Consider the following 16,885-nt stretch of genomic DNA (forward strand, 5'->3'; position numbering starts at 1 on the left):
CCGTTTATCTACTACTGCCGTCAAACTTGATTCTAGCTCCATTGCCTTGAATAATCTTATCCAGGATTTCAAACTCACTGACACATACCGTTCCATAAACTCCAACTCACCTGGTTTTACATGGTCCAATGGCAAAACACATTCAAGAACTGATTTTCTGTTTACCTCAAAGAGCTTGCAGGTCTCCCAAGCCACAGTTAAGCCGGTCTTCTTTTCTGATCATGCACTTCTTAACTGCTCTCTCGTCTTAAAAAATGTGACAGAACGAGGTAAAAGCTCTTGGAAGCTGAATCTTTCTGTACTGCAAGATGAAGGGGTGGTTAGAAGATTTAATTCTGTACTGCAAGATGAAGGGGTGGTTAGAAGATTTAAGAAAAAGTTATCTCTCTGGTCTTCTCTTCAGTTCGCCTTTGACTCCATTGGGGAATGGTGGGAGGATGTGACAGGTAGAGCTAAGTCATTTTTCATAGAGGAAGGTAAAAGAGCAGCAAAGAGGAAACGCTTTAAGCTAAAAAAAAAACAGCAGGCTAAGTTGCAGCATCTTCATTTATTATCTCATCCTGACTGGGACGTAGCCGATAAAATAACTATGCTAAAAAGAGAAATGTTAAATGCCTCCGCAGAAGCTAGCCGTGGCTTGCTAACACGTAGCAGATTACAACATATAGAAGCAAATGAAAAGTGCACAAGATATTTTTTCAGAGAACTAGCACAACCTAGAAATGTCATTGAAGCACTTTACGATAGGAATGGTAATGAAAAGACTGAAATGAATGATATACTTACCTGTGTTCACTCCTTTTACTCAGATCTCTACAGATCTGAGGAGTTAGATGAAACAGCCATGTCACAGCTCCTGTCAAAAATAAATAAAAAAGTAACTAATGTTAATGGAAAACTTGAAATTGAACTGTCTGTAGAGGAACTAACAAAAGCAGTGAATAGTATGGCAAACAACAAAGCCCCGGGGTCAGACAGCTTGCCAAAAGAATTCTAAATCGACCTTTTGGGAAGAACTAAAGGGCCCACTTCTTGAAATGTTCAACGAGAGTTTGAGTATTGGAACATTACCATCATCCCTTAGAGAAGGCTCCATCACTCTCTTGTTCAAAAAGGGAAACATAGATATAAAAAATTGGCGCCCCCTCACACTACTTGGGGTTGACCGCAAAAATTTAGCGAAAGCACTTTTCTTCCATTTACACAAAGTAATAGATCAGACTGTAGGAGTAGAACAGACTTGTGTAATATCAGGCCGAAGTATGGGTGACAGTCTCGTCCTGGTGCGAGACTTATCTGTATGCAGTAGACCGCAAGCTTTCTCTCTGTATATCAGGCCTAGACTTAGAAAAGGCTTTTGATAAAATTAACCATGATTATTTTAAAAGAGTTTTGTTGAGTTTTGGTTTTGGTCCTCAGCTGAGGGCCTGGATCAATCTATTGTATGTTAACTGTTTTAGTAAGGTTATTGTGAATGGCACTTACACTGCTCCCTTTAAGGTACAGGGTGGGGTTCGACAAGGTTGCCCTCTATCTGTCATTTTGTTTATTCTTGCGATGGAGCCTCTTGCTTGTGCTATCAAACAAGATCCCTCTATCCACGGCCTGCTTGTTCCTGGGAGTGGAGGGAGGGAAGCCAAAGTGTCACTGTACATGGACGATTTGACTATTTTATGCTGTGATAACAGATCTGTTTTTAATAGTCTCAGATGGTGCGATCTCTTCTCTCGTCCCTCTAGGGCTAAACTAAACAGGGCCAAGAGTGAGATCTTATATCTGAATTGGTGGGAGGGTAAATTGGATCTTGGCCTGGAGGAAAAAACAGACAGAATAAAACTACTAGGGATTGAGATAGGGAGGGAGATGGAAACGGTAAATTGGGAACAAAGGCTCCCCAGAATAAAAGGGAAACTGCGCAGCTGGGAACAAAGAGATCTCACCATCACAGGGAAGGTCCTGGTCCTGAAGGCAGAGGTCCTGGCCTCCCTCACCTTTCTTGCAGCCACCTTACCGGTCCCCAAATTTTTCCTCACTGGCCTGAGAAGAACAATGTTCCAATTTAAATGGGGTTCCCAACAGGAATTGCTAAAAAGAGAAATAATGTACAAGCCTCTGAACAAAGGAGGAAAGGCAGTACCTGACTTCTGTGCCAAACTTGATGCTTTGTTTCTTCTTCTTATTGTCAATGCTGTGTTGAGTGATAACGCCAGTCTATGGTGTCATTTTGCAAGACTTTGGGTGGGTCATGGGATTTTGGCTGGAATGGGTAGAAGGATCCCTCTTGAAATCCCCCATGCAGAGACGAGGCCAGCCTTGTATGAAAAAGCTTTGACAGTCTTCAAATCTGCAAAATTGGAACAGCCATGATCAAGAAGGTGGTTTTAGTATCTGTTCTTGTAAGAACTAAGATCAAGTGTAGTATCCGTTTTTATGAGAACTAAGATCAAAAGTATCTGATCTCATAAGAACTAAGATCAAGTGTAGTATCTGTTCTTATAAGAACAGATTTTTTTTTTTTTAACTTTATTTAACCAAGGCACAAAATAAGGCACGATACATGGAATTGGTTAATAACCCGATAAAATAAACATAATAATTGAGATTAAGATAAATGAAACAAAAATTAACATAACAGAAAGAAATCCCGACAACCATAACAACAAAGCATCCCACTGCTTTCTTACGCAGGTAATCAGTGCCAAACACTTCAATTCAGTGTCTCTTTAATGACAAGAAAGGAGCTAAGGACCCAAACATTCACATCTCTACATAATACTTTTAGATTCTTCCAAAAATAACACTTTCCATTTATCTTTAATTGAATCCCATCCCCATTTCTGGACTTCACATTTTTTTGACTCCCCAATTCAATACATTTCACAACTCCAAAAATCGTCCATTCAGTGGTGTTGTTAATGACGGATTGTCTAACATTCCATAACTTCACTTTTGTTAAAGAAATTAAGATAACTAATGGTAATTGTTGGGTCTTCCTTTTTGTAACTTGAAACGTCTCACAAATTCATAGTCGACTGAAGAAAGGGCTGGAAATAGGCATTTTAACCTTTTCCAAACTAAAACAGCAAAAGGACATTCCCATAGAACATGACATATTGTTTCTTCGGCGTTGCATTCGGGTCTTGGGCAATCTTTATTTTTGGTCAATTTATGTTTGTATAATATAGACCGGACTGGAAGTTTTTTATGCAATACTAACGAATTGAAATCTTTTAACCTGTTCTCTAATCCTTTTAATTAAGCTTTCATCCAATCAATTTGTGTAGTGTGAATATCAGTATGACATGTCCTTTCAATTAACTTCTGATAAAGGATTCTGTGGTTTCTGACATTATCTTTACTTTGACATTATGCGTTGGTTTTTTTTAACCATTTCACTATATAACAGAAATACTCAGGCATAGCTTCGGCTTTGGGCATGCTGTTGTCCCACTGAGTAATAAAGCAGAAAGGGATTGTAAGCCAAAACTTTAAGAAAACCTGACATTTATGCATGTAATCAAAAGATAACAAATGGCATATATAACAAAAAAACAAAACATCCAATTTTAAAGGGATGTTGGGAAGATTCCTTCCACCATCTTCTATACTCTGATAGATTCTCTCCCTTTTTATGTACTCATAACCACCCCAGAAAAACTGAAAGATTGTCTTTGTCAATAACTTACGAAATGAAAAGGGCATTGGATAAATGTAAGCTAAATGTAGCAATGCAGGTAAAATGTCAGATTTAATGGCCATTGTTTTGCCTATGTATGTCAACCTCCTAGTTTTCCAAACAGATATTTTTTTGTCTACCATGTTCAATTTCTGGGACCAGTTATAAAACCCATCTCCCTCAGGATGTCCAAAGGAAACACCAAGTATGTTCTTTGGACCAGTACATAAAGTTAAACCAAAAAGAATATCTTTTCTCCAACTCCATGCTCCCAAAAACTTATATTGTGTCTTTTTCTTGTTTAGTTTTGACCCAGAAGCAATCGAAAAATGATCCAACACACCAAGGGCCTCTCCCAGACTGTTGTCATCCGCTACATACAATACCAAGTCATCTGAATATTGCGACAATTTCAAACCCCTCCCCCCCCCGGCAGAGAAATGCCTCTGATATTAGAATTCTTTCTAACTGAACATGCTAACAGTTCTGCATATAAAACTTACAATAAAGCGGACAAAGGGCAACCCTGGCGAAGGCCTCTGGTCTGTTGGATTTCCTTACTAATGTTACCATTCACATTTACTCTGCTATTAATGTCATTATACAGAATCTTTATCCAATTCATAAAATTAACTCCAAACCCAAAACTGGACAATACTCTAATCAAAAAGGAATGATTTACTCTATCAAATGCTTTTTGTTGGTCTAGACTGACACATATAGCTGACAGATTTCTGTCTTCTATGTCAGTAAGTCTCTGTGTAATTGAATGTTCCATGAAATCCTCCTTCCCGCCACCCCACTAGTTTGATCAATGCCTACAATAAATGGCATTACAGTAGCCAGCCGGTTTGTTCTGACTTTACTCAAAATTTTATAATCTACACACAGCAATGTCAGCGGCCGATAATTAACTAGGAACAATGGATCGTCTTTTTTATAGAGTAAAGATACTACTCCCTCTCGCATACTTTTGCTCATTTTCTCACATTCAAGGATTTCATTAAACACCTACAGCAAATGATGCCCAATTAAAAACCAAAAGGTCATGTAAAATTCTTTCGTAAGCCCATCCCTACCTGGAACTTTTTTATCTTTCATTGACTTTAAGGCAATATACAACTCTTCCAACTTTAGTCCTTCTTCTAACTTTACTTTTAAATCCAGTGGTACCTTTTTATCTATGCAATCTAAGAAATAATTCCCTTTGTCTATGTCAATATTTTCCATTTCGAATAGTTTACCGTAATATAATCTTGCCATCTCCACTATTTCTTCATTATTTTCACGAACATGCCCATTCTCTCTTTTCAACCCCTGTATTACCTGTTTTTTCCTTTGTGCCCGAGCTTTCTTAAAAAAATAAGCAGAACATTTCTCATCTTCTTCATATTTTTCCCTCTGTAATTTAAATGTAAAATTTCGAGCTCTTTGTTCGCACATCTCCTGCTGCTCCTTCAGCAACACAGTTAACTTGTCTTTATCTATCTCCTTTCCAGTTATATTATACTGAGTATATAGATCTTGGATTTTCTTTTGAATTTCACGAAAAGAATTATGTTTATGTTTAGATCGTTTTTTACAAAAAATGAGTATGTACTGTTTTATCCCGTTTTTTGTATCGTCCCACCACTCTATAGTAGATGAGTATAGACTTTTTAGTTTGACACATCTATTAAAAAAAACCTGGAAGGTGTCTTTTCCAGTAACCTTTCCCGTAGTTTGGTGTTTGTAGTTCTAATGATGCTGAAAGTAAGCTGTGGTCTGAGTAATAAACAAGGGATGTCCGAACATTAGTAATTTTAGTGTCACGTGGAATGAAAATATAATCTATTCTACTCTTGGCTCCACTGCTATTTTCCCAAGTGAAACCAGCATCTTTTTTGTTTATTAACCTGTAAGTATCTACCAAATTGAATTTTTGTATTAGGGATTTAAGTAAGGAGATATTACAACCTTTATCTATGGAAATATTAAAGTCTCCTGCTACATAAACCAGTCAGTTTGTCATAAAACAGGTATCGAGGGATTTCAAAAGCTCCCTGCGGGCAGCAGAATCGGTATGTGCATATACGTGCATATACATTAATAATTCTCAGTTGTTTGTTTCGCCAGTTTAGATCAACTACAAGGACTCTCCCATGAACGAAAGAAAAACAATCTACTATCTCTATTTCTCTATTATTCCCACATATTAATCCCACCCCACTTGAATGCACGCCGCCCACACTCCACCTAGATTCCCCTTTTACCCACTCTCTAGAGAAATTAACAATGTCATTTTCACTTTTTAGGTGTACTTCTTGAAGTAAGCAAACAGTGAAGCTAAGTGTGGCTAAATGGGAAAATACAGACCTTCTCTTTTTTGTGTTTTGTAGGCCTCTAACGTTCAAAGTTATGATTTTGAAATCCATTATTCTTAATGAATTTACTGTCTTTTACTTGGTGTTAGTAAGGATGGGGAAACTGTGCCTGAACAACTTAACTTGGGGGGCGTGGAGCTGGATTCGGTGTGTTGGGGTTCCTCATCAGCAGGAATGACATCAGCAGGAACATCGTCGGCAACCTCGCTCTCATCCAGCAGAGGGCTGAAGCTGGAGTCTGGAGGTAGCATCGTAAGATCTGGATCTTGTGTTGATGTTTCTGGGCTGAAAACAACTTTCCTTTTTTTCATATCTTTTCTGATTTCTCTTGGTCATTATGTTCCATCCATCCATCAGCTGGTCGCCGTCTGCTTTCCCGGCCTCCCCCACCTCACCAGTAGCTGGTGTAGGAGTTGCGATTGCCCCCACAACCATCTCCGTGTTGTTGCAGTCCTTTGGTTTGATCTCCACTTGGGTATCTCGCTGCTCCTCTTGCTGTTTTCGGATTTCCTCCAACACGACTTCAGTGTCTCTCAAGCCTGCATCTACTGATGTCATATCACCTCCCCTATCAGCTGTACCATCCTTCAAAGCCACTGCATAGGATTTTGGCCTAGGGCAGTCTCTGGCTAGATGGTATTTGGAGCTGCACATGTCACACCTCTTTGTTTTCAGACAGTCCTTGATGAGGTGGCCCAACTCACCACAGTTCCGACATCGAACATGTGTGCAGGTCTCCGCAACATGCCTGTATGTGTGGCATTTTCGACAGAACTTCGGCTGCCCAGCATAGACCAGGTAGCCACGGTTCCCACCAATGGTGAAGACAGCTGGGGGGTGGCAAAACCCATCGTATCCACTGGCTTCCTCTTTCAGCTGGCCACGGAACTGCCTTTTCCCAGTCCAGATACCCAAGGCATCCTTTATTTCTTTAATGCCAGGTAGGACTACTGCATATCTCCCAAGGAAAAATCTTATGGTCTCTTCGCCCACCCATGGGTTGTACATTTGGACGGTCACAACACGATAGTTATCTCGGAACAAGGATGTCACTTGAAAGGGTTTCAGTACTGGGCTGGCTTGCTGGGCAACTAAGACACGTACCTCCTCCATTTGTGCGCTTGAGTTGAAAGTGACGTTGTAGTATCCACTTGTCAAGTTTTGCTGTAGGCAAAAGATGTCTTCTGGTCGTAAACTTAGGGCTTCGATGAGCACATTCTTCCCAAAGGAGACTCTGTCAGGTACTTCTTTGTCTTTTGTCTCGAATCTCAACGTGTTCTTCAGGTCCAGTCCAGCTGATTTCTCTGCCGACTGCAGTATGGCCGATGCTGCCATCGCCACTCAGGAGTTGTGTTGGGATGCGTTTTTGTCGGCTTTTAGCCACCCGGCTGAAAAGCAAGAAAACTTACTGCCGTCCCATACACCGCACGACTGACAATCGTAGTAACTGATAAGAACAGATTTTTTATTATTTTTTTTCATATCCATCCATCTCCAAGCCATTCTGCAATTAAAACCGGACAGCATTCAGTCTCGAGGTTGTAGGTACCACCATGGCGCAGGGTGTGGTGTCCTGCAAAGAACTTGCCACGTCCCTTACGCCGCACGACTGTGACAAAGTTCATACACTGGCCACAAGAGAGATATCATTTTTAATTTTTTAATTTTTTAAACTTTATTAAGTCCATTTCAGATGTACATCATGGCAGTTTTTTTTAACATCTCTTCCAGACAATGTGCTTTGTATTACCCACAAACCATACACAATAGATCAAGTTCAATGCACTAAAGAAAAACAAAAACAAAAATCAAAACTACATCATAAATACTGACAACACTGAGGATCAATTTCGACATCTATTTGGCATTGTGGTTTAAAAGGACCAATGCTATATAATAACAGATAGTTCCATACCACCTAGACATTTCCTGTGCATAAATATTTTCAAACATTTGTTAGAAAACCCTCCACATTTGAAGCTTTTTTCTGTCGTTTTTACGTGATTTATCTTTCAAGATGTAGTCCCTGAAGATGTTCAACGTACTTTTTAAAACAATCTCTTTTGGAGCATTGTATTTTTTGAAAACCAAAATATTTCTGGCCTTCCATAAACTATCCTTTACACAGTTTATCACTACCCACCATTTTTTGACATTTTCTGGTGGTGTTTCTTGTGTAATACCATATGCAATATCATCATAGCACACTGGGGTCCTATACAGATTCCCCAACCAAGGAAATACCAGTGACCAAACATCTTTTGCGAAAGGGCAAGACCAAAAAAGGTGGAAAACAGATTCATCATTGCCACAGGTTTGTCTAGGGCACTTGGAAATCCGAGTGCAGTGCCTCCTTTCAAGAAAGGCTCTTGTAGGCAAACACTGATGGGCAATTTGCCAGGCTAAGTCTTTATATGTGTTAGTCAAAATTTTGTTGTTGATATTTGACCAGACTCTTTTGCATCTTTCTTCTGTCAGTGTGCCCACAGGAGTCAGTCTTGACAGTTAAGGAGACAAAAACTTCTCTATGTTGGTTCTCGAGATTTTTCCTGGTGGGATTGCTGCAAGTCCCTGGGTTAAGCTTTGAGCTACTATACTATAGACTGACGGGCAGCTTTCTGCATATGGTACACTTAAGGGTGGTCTTTTGCCCCAGGCAGTGAGTACATTACGCCCTACCCACAACATTGCAAAATGATTCCAAGTATGGCCCTTTTTAGTGCTCAGACAGGCTTTCAAGATAGGTGTTAAAAACATAGCTTTTAACTTCCCTTCTATCTCTGGGACTGCTTTACCTCCTTTTTCCACAGGCCTATACATGATGTCTCTTTTCAATTTCTCATGTTGGCTTCCCCAAATAAAATGAAAGATGGTCTTTCTAAGGAACGCCATTATTTTGTGGGGGATGGGGAAAGTGGCTGCAAGGTGTGTTAAAGAACCCAAGACTTCTGCTTTTACAACCAAAACTTTCCCTGTGAAGGAGAGCTCTCTATCCTGCCACTGCATCAATTTGCCTGTTAATTTTGGTAGCTTGGAGTCCCAATTACGAGTCTCCATGTTTTCTCCCATCTGCACTCCCAACACCTTGATGGTGTTCTCCCTTTCTAACAGGCCCAGGTCTTCAATGGGTTCTCGCCAATTAAGGTGCAAGGTTTCACTTTTGTTCTTGTTGACCTTTGTCCCTGAGGCCAGAGTGAAAAGATCACATAAGGCCAATGTTTCCCTGACAGACCTGTTGTCGGACAAAAGCAGGGTTAGGTCATCCATGTAAAGGGACAACTTTGCCTGCCTACCTGTGCTACCTGGCACGGGTATCCCTTTGATGTTCCTGTTGTTTCTTAAGGCACAGGCTAGAGGTTCAATGGCTAAGATCAACAGGATTGGGGAAAGGGCACAGCCCTGCCAAACACCTGATTGTATGTCAAAAGGATCTGTGCTTTCTCCATTCACCATCACCACACTGTTACATCCTGTATACAGCAAATCCACCCACTTTCTAAAGACCTGGCCAAAATTCAAATGGGTAAGGACAGCCTTGATGTAGTCATGACTAACACTATCAAAGGCTTTTTCCAGATCCAAACCCAGAATGCACAAAGGGAGGTTGCGATCTTGACAGTAAAGGTAGGAGTCTCTGACTGGGGCTAGACTGTCAGTCATAGACCGCCCTGGGACACCACAAGTCTGGTCGATATGTACTAGTTTTTCTACAATGGGTTGGATCTGGAAAAATAAGGCCTTTGACAGTATCTTGGCGTCTACACCCAGCAGTGTCAGAGGTCTCCAATTCTTCAGGTCCTCTTTTGGTCCAGAGAGAAATCAAGCCTCTCTGCAATGATGGGGGTAGTGTGCCTGTGGCAAAACTTTCTTTAAAAACTTCCAAAAGGGGGTCTTTTAGCTGGTCCCAGAAGCTTGCATAGAATTCTTTTGGTAGGCCATCTATACCTGGAGTCTTGTTATTTTCCATACTCTGCATAGCTTTTGTTAGCTCGGCAATTGTCAAGTCCTCCTCTAACAGATCTCTGGATGTATTGTCAAGTTTATTAGTTAGCTGGCAGAGAAAAAACTGTCAGACACCTCTTTCCCTTCTTGATCTAATACTGATTGTACATGGTATTTGGACTTTGCCAGTTTTTTGAAGAAATACCGGGTATATTTTTCGTTCTCCTCTAAATGTTGAATCCGACTTCTTGTAAGTAGACCTCTACTTTTTTCATTAGCTAGTCTCATCATTTCCTTTTTTAGTTTAGCAATGTCTTCCTCCACCTCAAAACTGGAGAGGGCTAGAAGGTAGTAGCGTTGTAGCCTCCCTTGAAGCCTAGCTTGGAAGGCCCGCTTCTTGGCTGCTGCCCTCTTACCCGCTGACATGAAAAAAGACACCATCATTTAACTCAAAGTCCACACAAAGGAGTCTGCCATCAATCACCCTTTGAACCCTTTGGATACAGAAGGATTGGCCTCTCACGAGAATTGCCACTCCAGAAGATCTATTTTTATTGTCCCCTGACCAAAAGGAGTCACTGTGTGTCCATCTTTTTTTGAAAAGACTATAATTGTCCTTGTAGGGGACATTGCACTCTTGTAAAAGGAATATGTCACCAGTCCCACTGTACAATTGGTCAAAAACAGTTTGGCACTTACAGTTTTTCTCAATTGCTAAAACACTAAAACCCATTGGCTGAACAAAGTTCGCAGTTGCCTGAACTCATTTAGCTAATTGTGCAGTCTGTTGTCAATACCTTAAACCATTTCACATGGTAAAACACAATTTGCAGATCTCACTTAGACTTTTCAGCAGAACTCTAAACACATTCTCACTCTCAAAACACATTCTGCACTCTAATGCACATGTCATCCATACTGGTAAACACAAGTGGCAACAATAAAATACAAATAGAGAACACATATCATTGATTAAACACAATCACTGAAAATTGATTTCACTTGTTTCAAATCATGTGACACAACCAATATAAGCCAGTTCAGAGAGCAAACAGGTTGTTGAAGGTGGGACGGAGAAAGTCAGGAGGGAAAATATTGCTTGTGATGTCGACGAAGTGCTCTGGCCTGACCCAGCCCAAAGACAAGAAGAAGCACATTGATCACATGTTTACTCCTTTGATTTTTGTATTGTATACTGTATTACAGTGCATTGTAGGCTGTATACTGTAGTCTACAATAAACAAATTGTCTGGCCCTGAACATTGTGCTTTCCATTTGTTTACAGTACTGACTGCTCAATAGATTTTGACTGGTTGCAGGTTCATATCAACAAAGAACAAGAATTACAGTATCACAGAGACAAAGGACAAGTTTGTGAGATGCAGGGTACGGTACTGTAAAAATAGGGGTACAAGGAGGAGGAAGAACAAAAAAAACTGCAAAGAGCAAAGCAGAGTATAATTTCTGATCAATTTTGAGCTACTATGATAGAACATGTTTTCATTCATCAAAAGACAATGACAGAAAAATATGAAATTTGTTTTGAGATTAAAAATGTACTTCTCCCTGAGAACTATATGTTTTGAACAACGTGTTTTCTATTTTTTGGTGTATTGTTTACTGACTGCTTGATAGTGTATATCATTTTGATCGCTTTGTTTATGATTTGAGAGCAGTGTTTGGTTTTGAGCACAGGTAAATCTGTTTTGAGGCGAAAGTTTCATTTTGCACGAGGAGTCAGAGGTTTTGTAAATAGTGCTTGAAGCTGAGGTTTTGTGTTTAATGTTTTCAGAAAATGGAGCAAGGTTTCAGAAATTGTGTTTTAGCAATTGAGAAAAACTGTAACAGGGTTGTTAAGGCCTCTGGTGTTAAGTGTAACAACTGAGAGGGAGGGAATGATAGAGGTTATGAAAAGTGTGGTGGTCAAGGGTTAGAACTGTTTTTCATTTGTCAAAGAGCATTTCTTTATTTTTCTTCTTTTTCTTTTTTGGGTGTTTACACCAAGGGTTTTCTTCCATCACGTTCATTTGAGTGGCAGAGGAGAAAGTGCTCAGGGATTCTGGGTAAAGAAAGGGGGAAGAAGTGGGTAGGGGGAGGGGCCATACCTCTTGGGTCTGTTGTGCGGGGGAGGAATCATCACCTGATGTCTCCTTTTGGCGCTTCTGGGACGATGTCTGGCCTGATGATGGGCTGTCCGAGAACAAAGGCAGGGACTGCGGTAATTCCTCAGCCACCTCCAAAGGTTGCCTCAATTCAGAGGTATTAGGGGCGTCTTCTATGGGTGGTGGGAGGTCACCCATCATGACCTCCAGGAGGTCTCTGCAATCCTTGGCGGTAATGATGGTGGGGTTTCCAGAGGCAGTTTGCTGGGCTGCTGGTAGGTCACCTTGACTCTCTGTAGGCTCCTGAGAAATTGAGTCTTTCCCCTCATCCTGTGGAATGTCGACTGGATCGGCACTCCAGTCCAAAGACTCACCCTGCTCAGCTTGCTCGTTGTGGGTTATTGGGATCTCTGGCTGGACTACAGAGGTTAAAACCACCTGCTGGGCACCCATGCTTCCTTCAGGCTGAGCATCTGGAGCTGACTCCTCCCCTTGACCATCAGGTCTTGAGTTCTCCCCCTCTGGAGCAGGCTGCTCCTCTGCTGATGGTTCCGCTGTCTGGTAGGGGTCTTGTTGCCTTGCTCTGTTTGCATAGGATTCTGGGCAGCTTCTGAAAGAGTGAGTGCTAGCTCCACAGAGGTTACACCTCATAGGCTGGTCACAGTTCCTAGTGGAGTGGGTGGAAACCTTGCAATTCTTGCAAAACGTGGCATTGCAATTAGCTGCCAGGTGGTCGAGAGAGCCACACTTCCTACAGTCCTTGGGCTGACCTTGGTAGAAAAAATGGCCTCTAACAGGCCCCAGCTGGATAGTAGAGGGAAGGTGGTGAAGAGGTCCTATTTCCTTTTCTCGTCTGAGCCGCACATAGAAACGGCGGGCCCCAGTCCGAATCCCATCTTGATCACGTAGCTCCATGCCTCTCAGAACCGTACAGTGAAAGGATAGCCAGGTCTGTATATCTTCTGTTGAAATCTTTTCAGAGTACATTATCACTGTAACTGCTCTGGCATCTCTTTCAGAAAGTGGAATTAGGGTGATTTTCTCCAGCCCAGGAGTATTAGGTTTCTTCAGGTTAAACCTTTCAATGCACTGTTCAAAGTAGGTGAAGGTAGCGAAGATGACCTCAAAGACTTTCCTACCTGGGAAAGCAAAGATGTAATCCAGTTGCATCGCTGAAAAGCCGAGAATAGTCTGGAGGACATTTCTGCTGAATTGCAAACGATCCATTTCCAGATTTTCTTGAAGTTCAAAGCAGATGGTATTTCTTCTTGTTCCATACGAAGTCATCGTGGGAAGGTTAGATTAGATGTAGGTGTTGATAGTAGAAGGATATGACACAGGCATCAGGAAGAGGTGGAACGCCATCAGTGCAGTTGCCCTGGGTGAACCAATTCAATTTTTAGGCGCTTTATTAATTAATGTCAAAGGTGAATCAATACATAATATTTACAGTTACAGCAGATAATGCCAAAGGGAACATTTTAAAACATATATATATCTTTTTCATTTAAATTACTTTTCCCCAATTTTACATTTTCACTTGTACAATGGTAAACTTTTTAAAGCAGGCACAAAGATCGAGGTACAAATACAAGTTTACAGGATTGTTAAATTATATCACACACTAACTCTCTAATAAAAACATTTTGAGTTTTCCACAATATAATAAGTTCATCACAGCTGTGTTTCTTTTTGTCTATTTGTATGTAGTCTTTGACTAATGTGAAAGCAATCTTCACAGCAGATTCTGGGGATTTATAGACATTCTTAAATGCTAGCAGATTTCTACATTTCCATATTCCATCTTTTATGCAATTAATAGCAGTCTACCATTTTACATCTTTACCGGTTTCTTTTGGGTCCATATCACCATACAATATATCATCAGCACCAGGGCTCCTATGCAAGTCTATAAGCCATGTGTTAACAATTCCCCACACTCTTTGTGCAAATGGACAGGCCCAAAAGAGATGGATTACAGATTCATCCACATGACAGTTTGATCTAGGACACACTGGGCTTCTTGTACATCTCCTTCTATACAGAAGGGCTCTGGTCTGGAGGCAGCCATGAACCGCCTTCCAGGCCAGATCTTTATGACTGTTGAAAAGTGATTTGCAGTTTACATTTTTCCAGATCTGGGTACATTTTGTCTCTACAAAAATTCCCACTGGAACAAGGCCAAGGAATGGGTAGAAAGTCTCTCCTCGATGTTTTTTCTGTTGATACCTCTTGATTGAGACTGTTCCAATTTTGCAGATTTGAAGAGTGTCAAAGCTTTCCCATACAAGGCTGGCCTCGTCTCTGCATGGGGGGTTCCAAGAGGGATCCTTCTACCCATTCCAGCCAAAATCCCATGACCCACCCAAAGTCTTGCAAAATGACACCATAGACTGGCATTATCACACAACACAGCATTGACAATAGGAAGAAGAAACAAAGCATCAAGTTTGGCACAGATGTCAGGTACTGCCTTTCCTCCTTTGTTCAGAGGCTTGTACATTATTTCTCTTTTTAGCAATTCCTGTTGGGAACCCCATATAAATTGGAACATTGCTCTTCTCAGGGCGGTGAGGAAGAAGCTGGGGACTGGTAAGGTGGCTGCAAGAAAGGTGAGGGAGGCCAGGACCTCTGCCTTCAGGACCAGGACCTTCCCTGTGATGGTGAGATCTCTTTGTTCCCAGCTGCACAGTTTCCCTTTTATTCTGGGGAGCCTTTGTTCCCAATTTACCGTTTCCATCTCCCTCCCTATCTCAATCCCTAGTAGTTTTATTCTGTCTGTTTTTTCCTCCAGGCCAAGATCCAATTTACCCTCCCACCAGTTCAGATATAAGATCTCACTCTTGGCCCTGTTTAGTTTAGCCCTAGAGGCACAAGAGAAGAGATTGCACCATCTGAGACTATTAAAAACAGATCTGTTATCACAGCATAAAATAGTCAAATCGTCCATGTACAGTGACACTTTGGCTTCCCTCCCTCCACTCCCAGGAACAAGCAGGCCGTGGCTAGAGGGATCTTGTTTGATCGCACAAGCAAGAGGCTCCATCGCAAGAATAAACAAAATGACAGAGGGCAACCTTGTCGAACCCCACCCTGTACCTTAAAGGGAGCAGTGTGAGTGCCATTCACAACAACCTTACTAAAACAGTTAACATACAATAGATTGATCCAGGCCCTCAGCTGAGGACCAAAACCAAAACTCAACAAAACTCTTTTAAGATAATCATGGTTAATTTTGTCAAAGGCCTTTTCTAAGTCTAGGCCTGATATGCAGAGAGGAAGCTTGCGGTCTATTGCATATAGGTAAGAGTCTCGCACCAGGGCGAGACTGTCACCCATACTTCGGCCTGATACTACACAAGTCTGTTCTACTCCTACAATCTGATCTATTACTTCTTGTAAACGAAAGAAAAGTGCTTTTGCTAAAATTTTGCGGTCAACCCCAAGTAGTGTGAGGGGGCGCCAATTTTTTATGTCTTTTTTGTTTCCCTTTTTGAACAAGAGAGTGATGGAGCCTTCTCTAAGGGATGATGGTAATGTTCCAATACTCAAACTCTCGTTGAACATTTCAAGAAGTGGGCCCTTTAGTTCTTCCCAAAAGGTCGATTTAGAATTCTTTTGGCAAGCTGTCTGACCCCGGGGCTTTGTTGTTTGCCATACTATTCACTGCTTTTGTTAGTTCCTCTACAGACAGTTCAATTTCAAGTTTTCCATTAACATCAGTTACTTTTTTATTTATTTTTGACAGGAGCTGTGACATGGCTGTTTCATCTATCTCCTCAGATCTGTAGAGATCTGAGTAAAAGGAGTGAACACAGGTAAGTATATCATTCATTTCAGTCTTTTCATTACCATTACTATCATAAAGTGCTTCAATGACATTTCTGGGTTGTGCTAATTCTCTGAAAAAATATCTTGTGCACTTTTCATTTGCTTCTATATGTTGTAATCTGCTACGTGTTAGCAAGCCATGGCTAGCTTCTGCGGAGGCGTTTAACATTTCTCTTTTTAGCGTAGTTATTTCATCGGCTACGTCCCAGCCAGCATGAGATAATACATGAAGACGCTGCGACTTAGCCTGCTGTTTTTTTAGCTTAAAGCATTTCCTCTTTGCTGCTCTTTTACCTTCTTCTATGAAAAATGCCTTAGCTCTACCTTTCACATCCTCCCACCATTCCCCAATGGAGTCAAAGGCGAACTGAAGAGAAGACCAGAGAGATAACTTTTTCTTAAATCTTCTAACCACCCCTTCATCTTGCAGTACAGAAACATTCAGCTTCCAAGAGCTTTTACCTCGTTCTGTCACATTTTTTAAGACAAGAGAGCAGTTAAGAAGTGCATGATCAGAAAAGAAGACTGGCTTAACTGTGGCTTGGGAGACCTGCAAGCTCTTTGAGGTAAACAGAAAATCAATTCTTGAATGTGTTTTGCCATTGGACCATGTAAAACCAGGTGAGTTGGAGTTTATGGAACGGTATGTGTCAGTGAGTTTGAAATCCTGGATAAGATTATTCAAGTCAATGGAGCTAGAATCAAGTTTGACAGCAGTAGTAGATAAATGGTCTTCTTTTTCAACCAGACAATTAAAATCTCCCCCCAGGATTACCGCTCTGCTACACGACAATAATGGCTGTATCTCTTTCATAGTCTCTAAACGCTCTTTAAGCTCAGCTGGACAATACACATTAATAATTCTCATATTAACACTAAGATATGAGACATCAACACACAAAATCCTCCCATCCCTGATGCGCTGCACCTTTTGCATATTAAAGTTAGGACCTTTAAAAAGGATTCCGACC

The sequence above is a fragment of the Epinephelus moara genome, chromosome 2 (genome assembly GCF_006386435.1).
Source record: "Epinephelus moara isolate mb chromosome 2, YSFRI_EMoa_1.0, whole genome shotgun sequence".
In the NCBI taxonomy this organism is placed as follows: Eukaryota; Metazoa; Chordata; class Actinopteri; order Perciformes; family Serranidae; genus Epinephelus; species Epinephelus moara.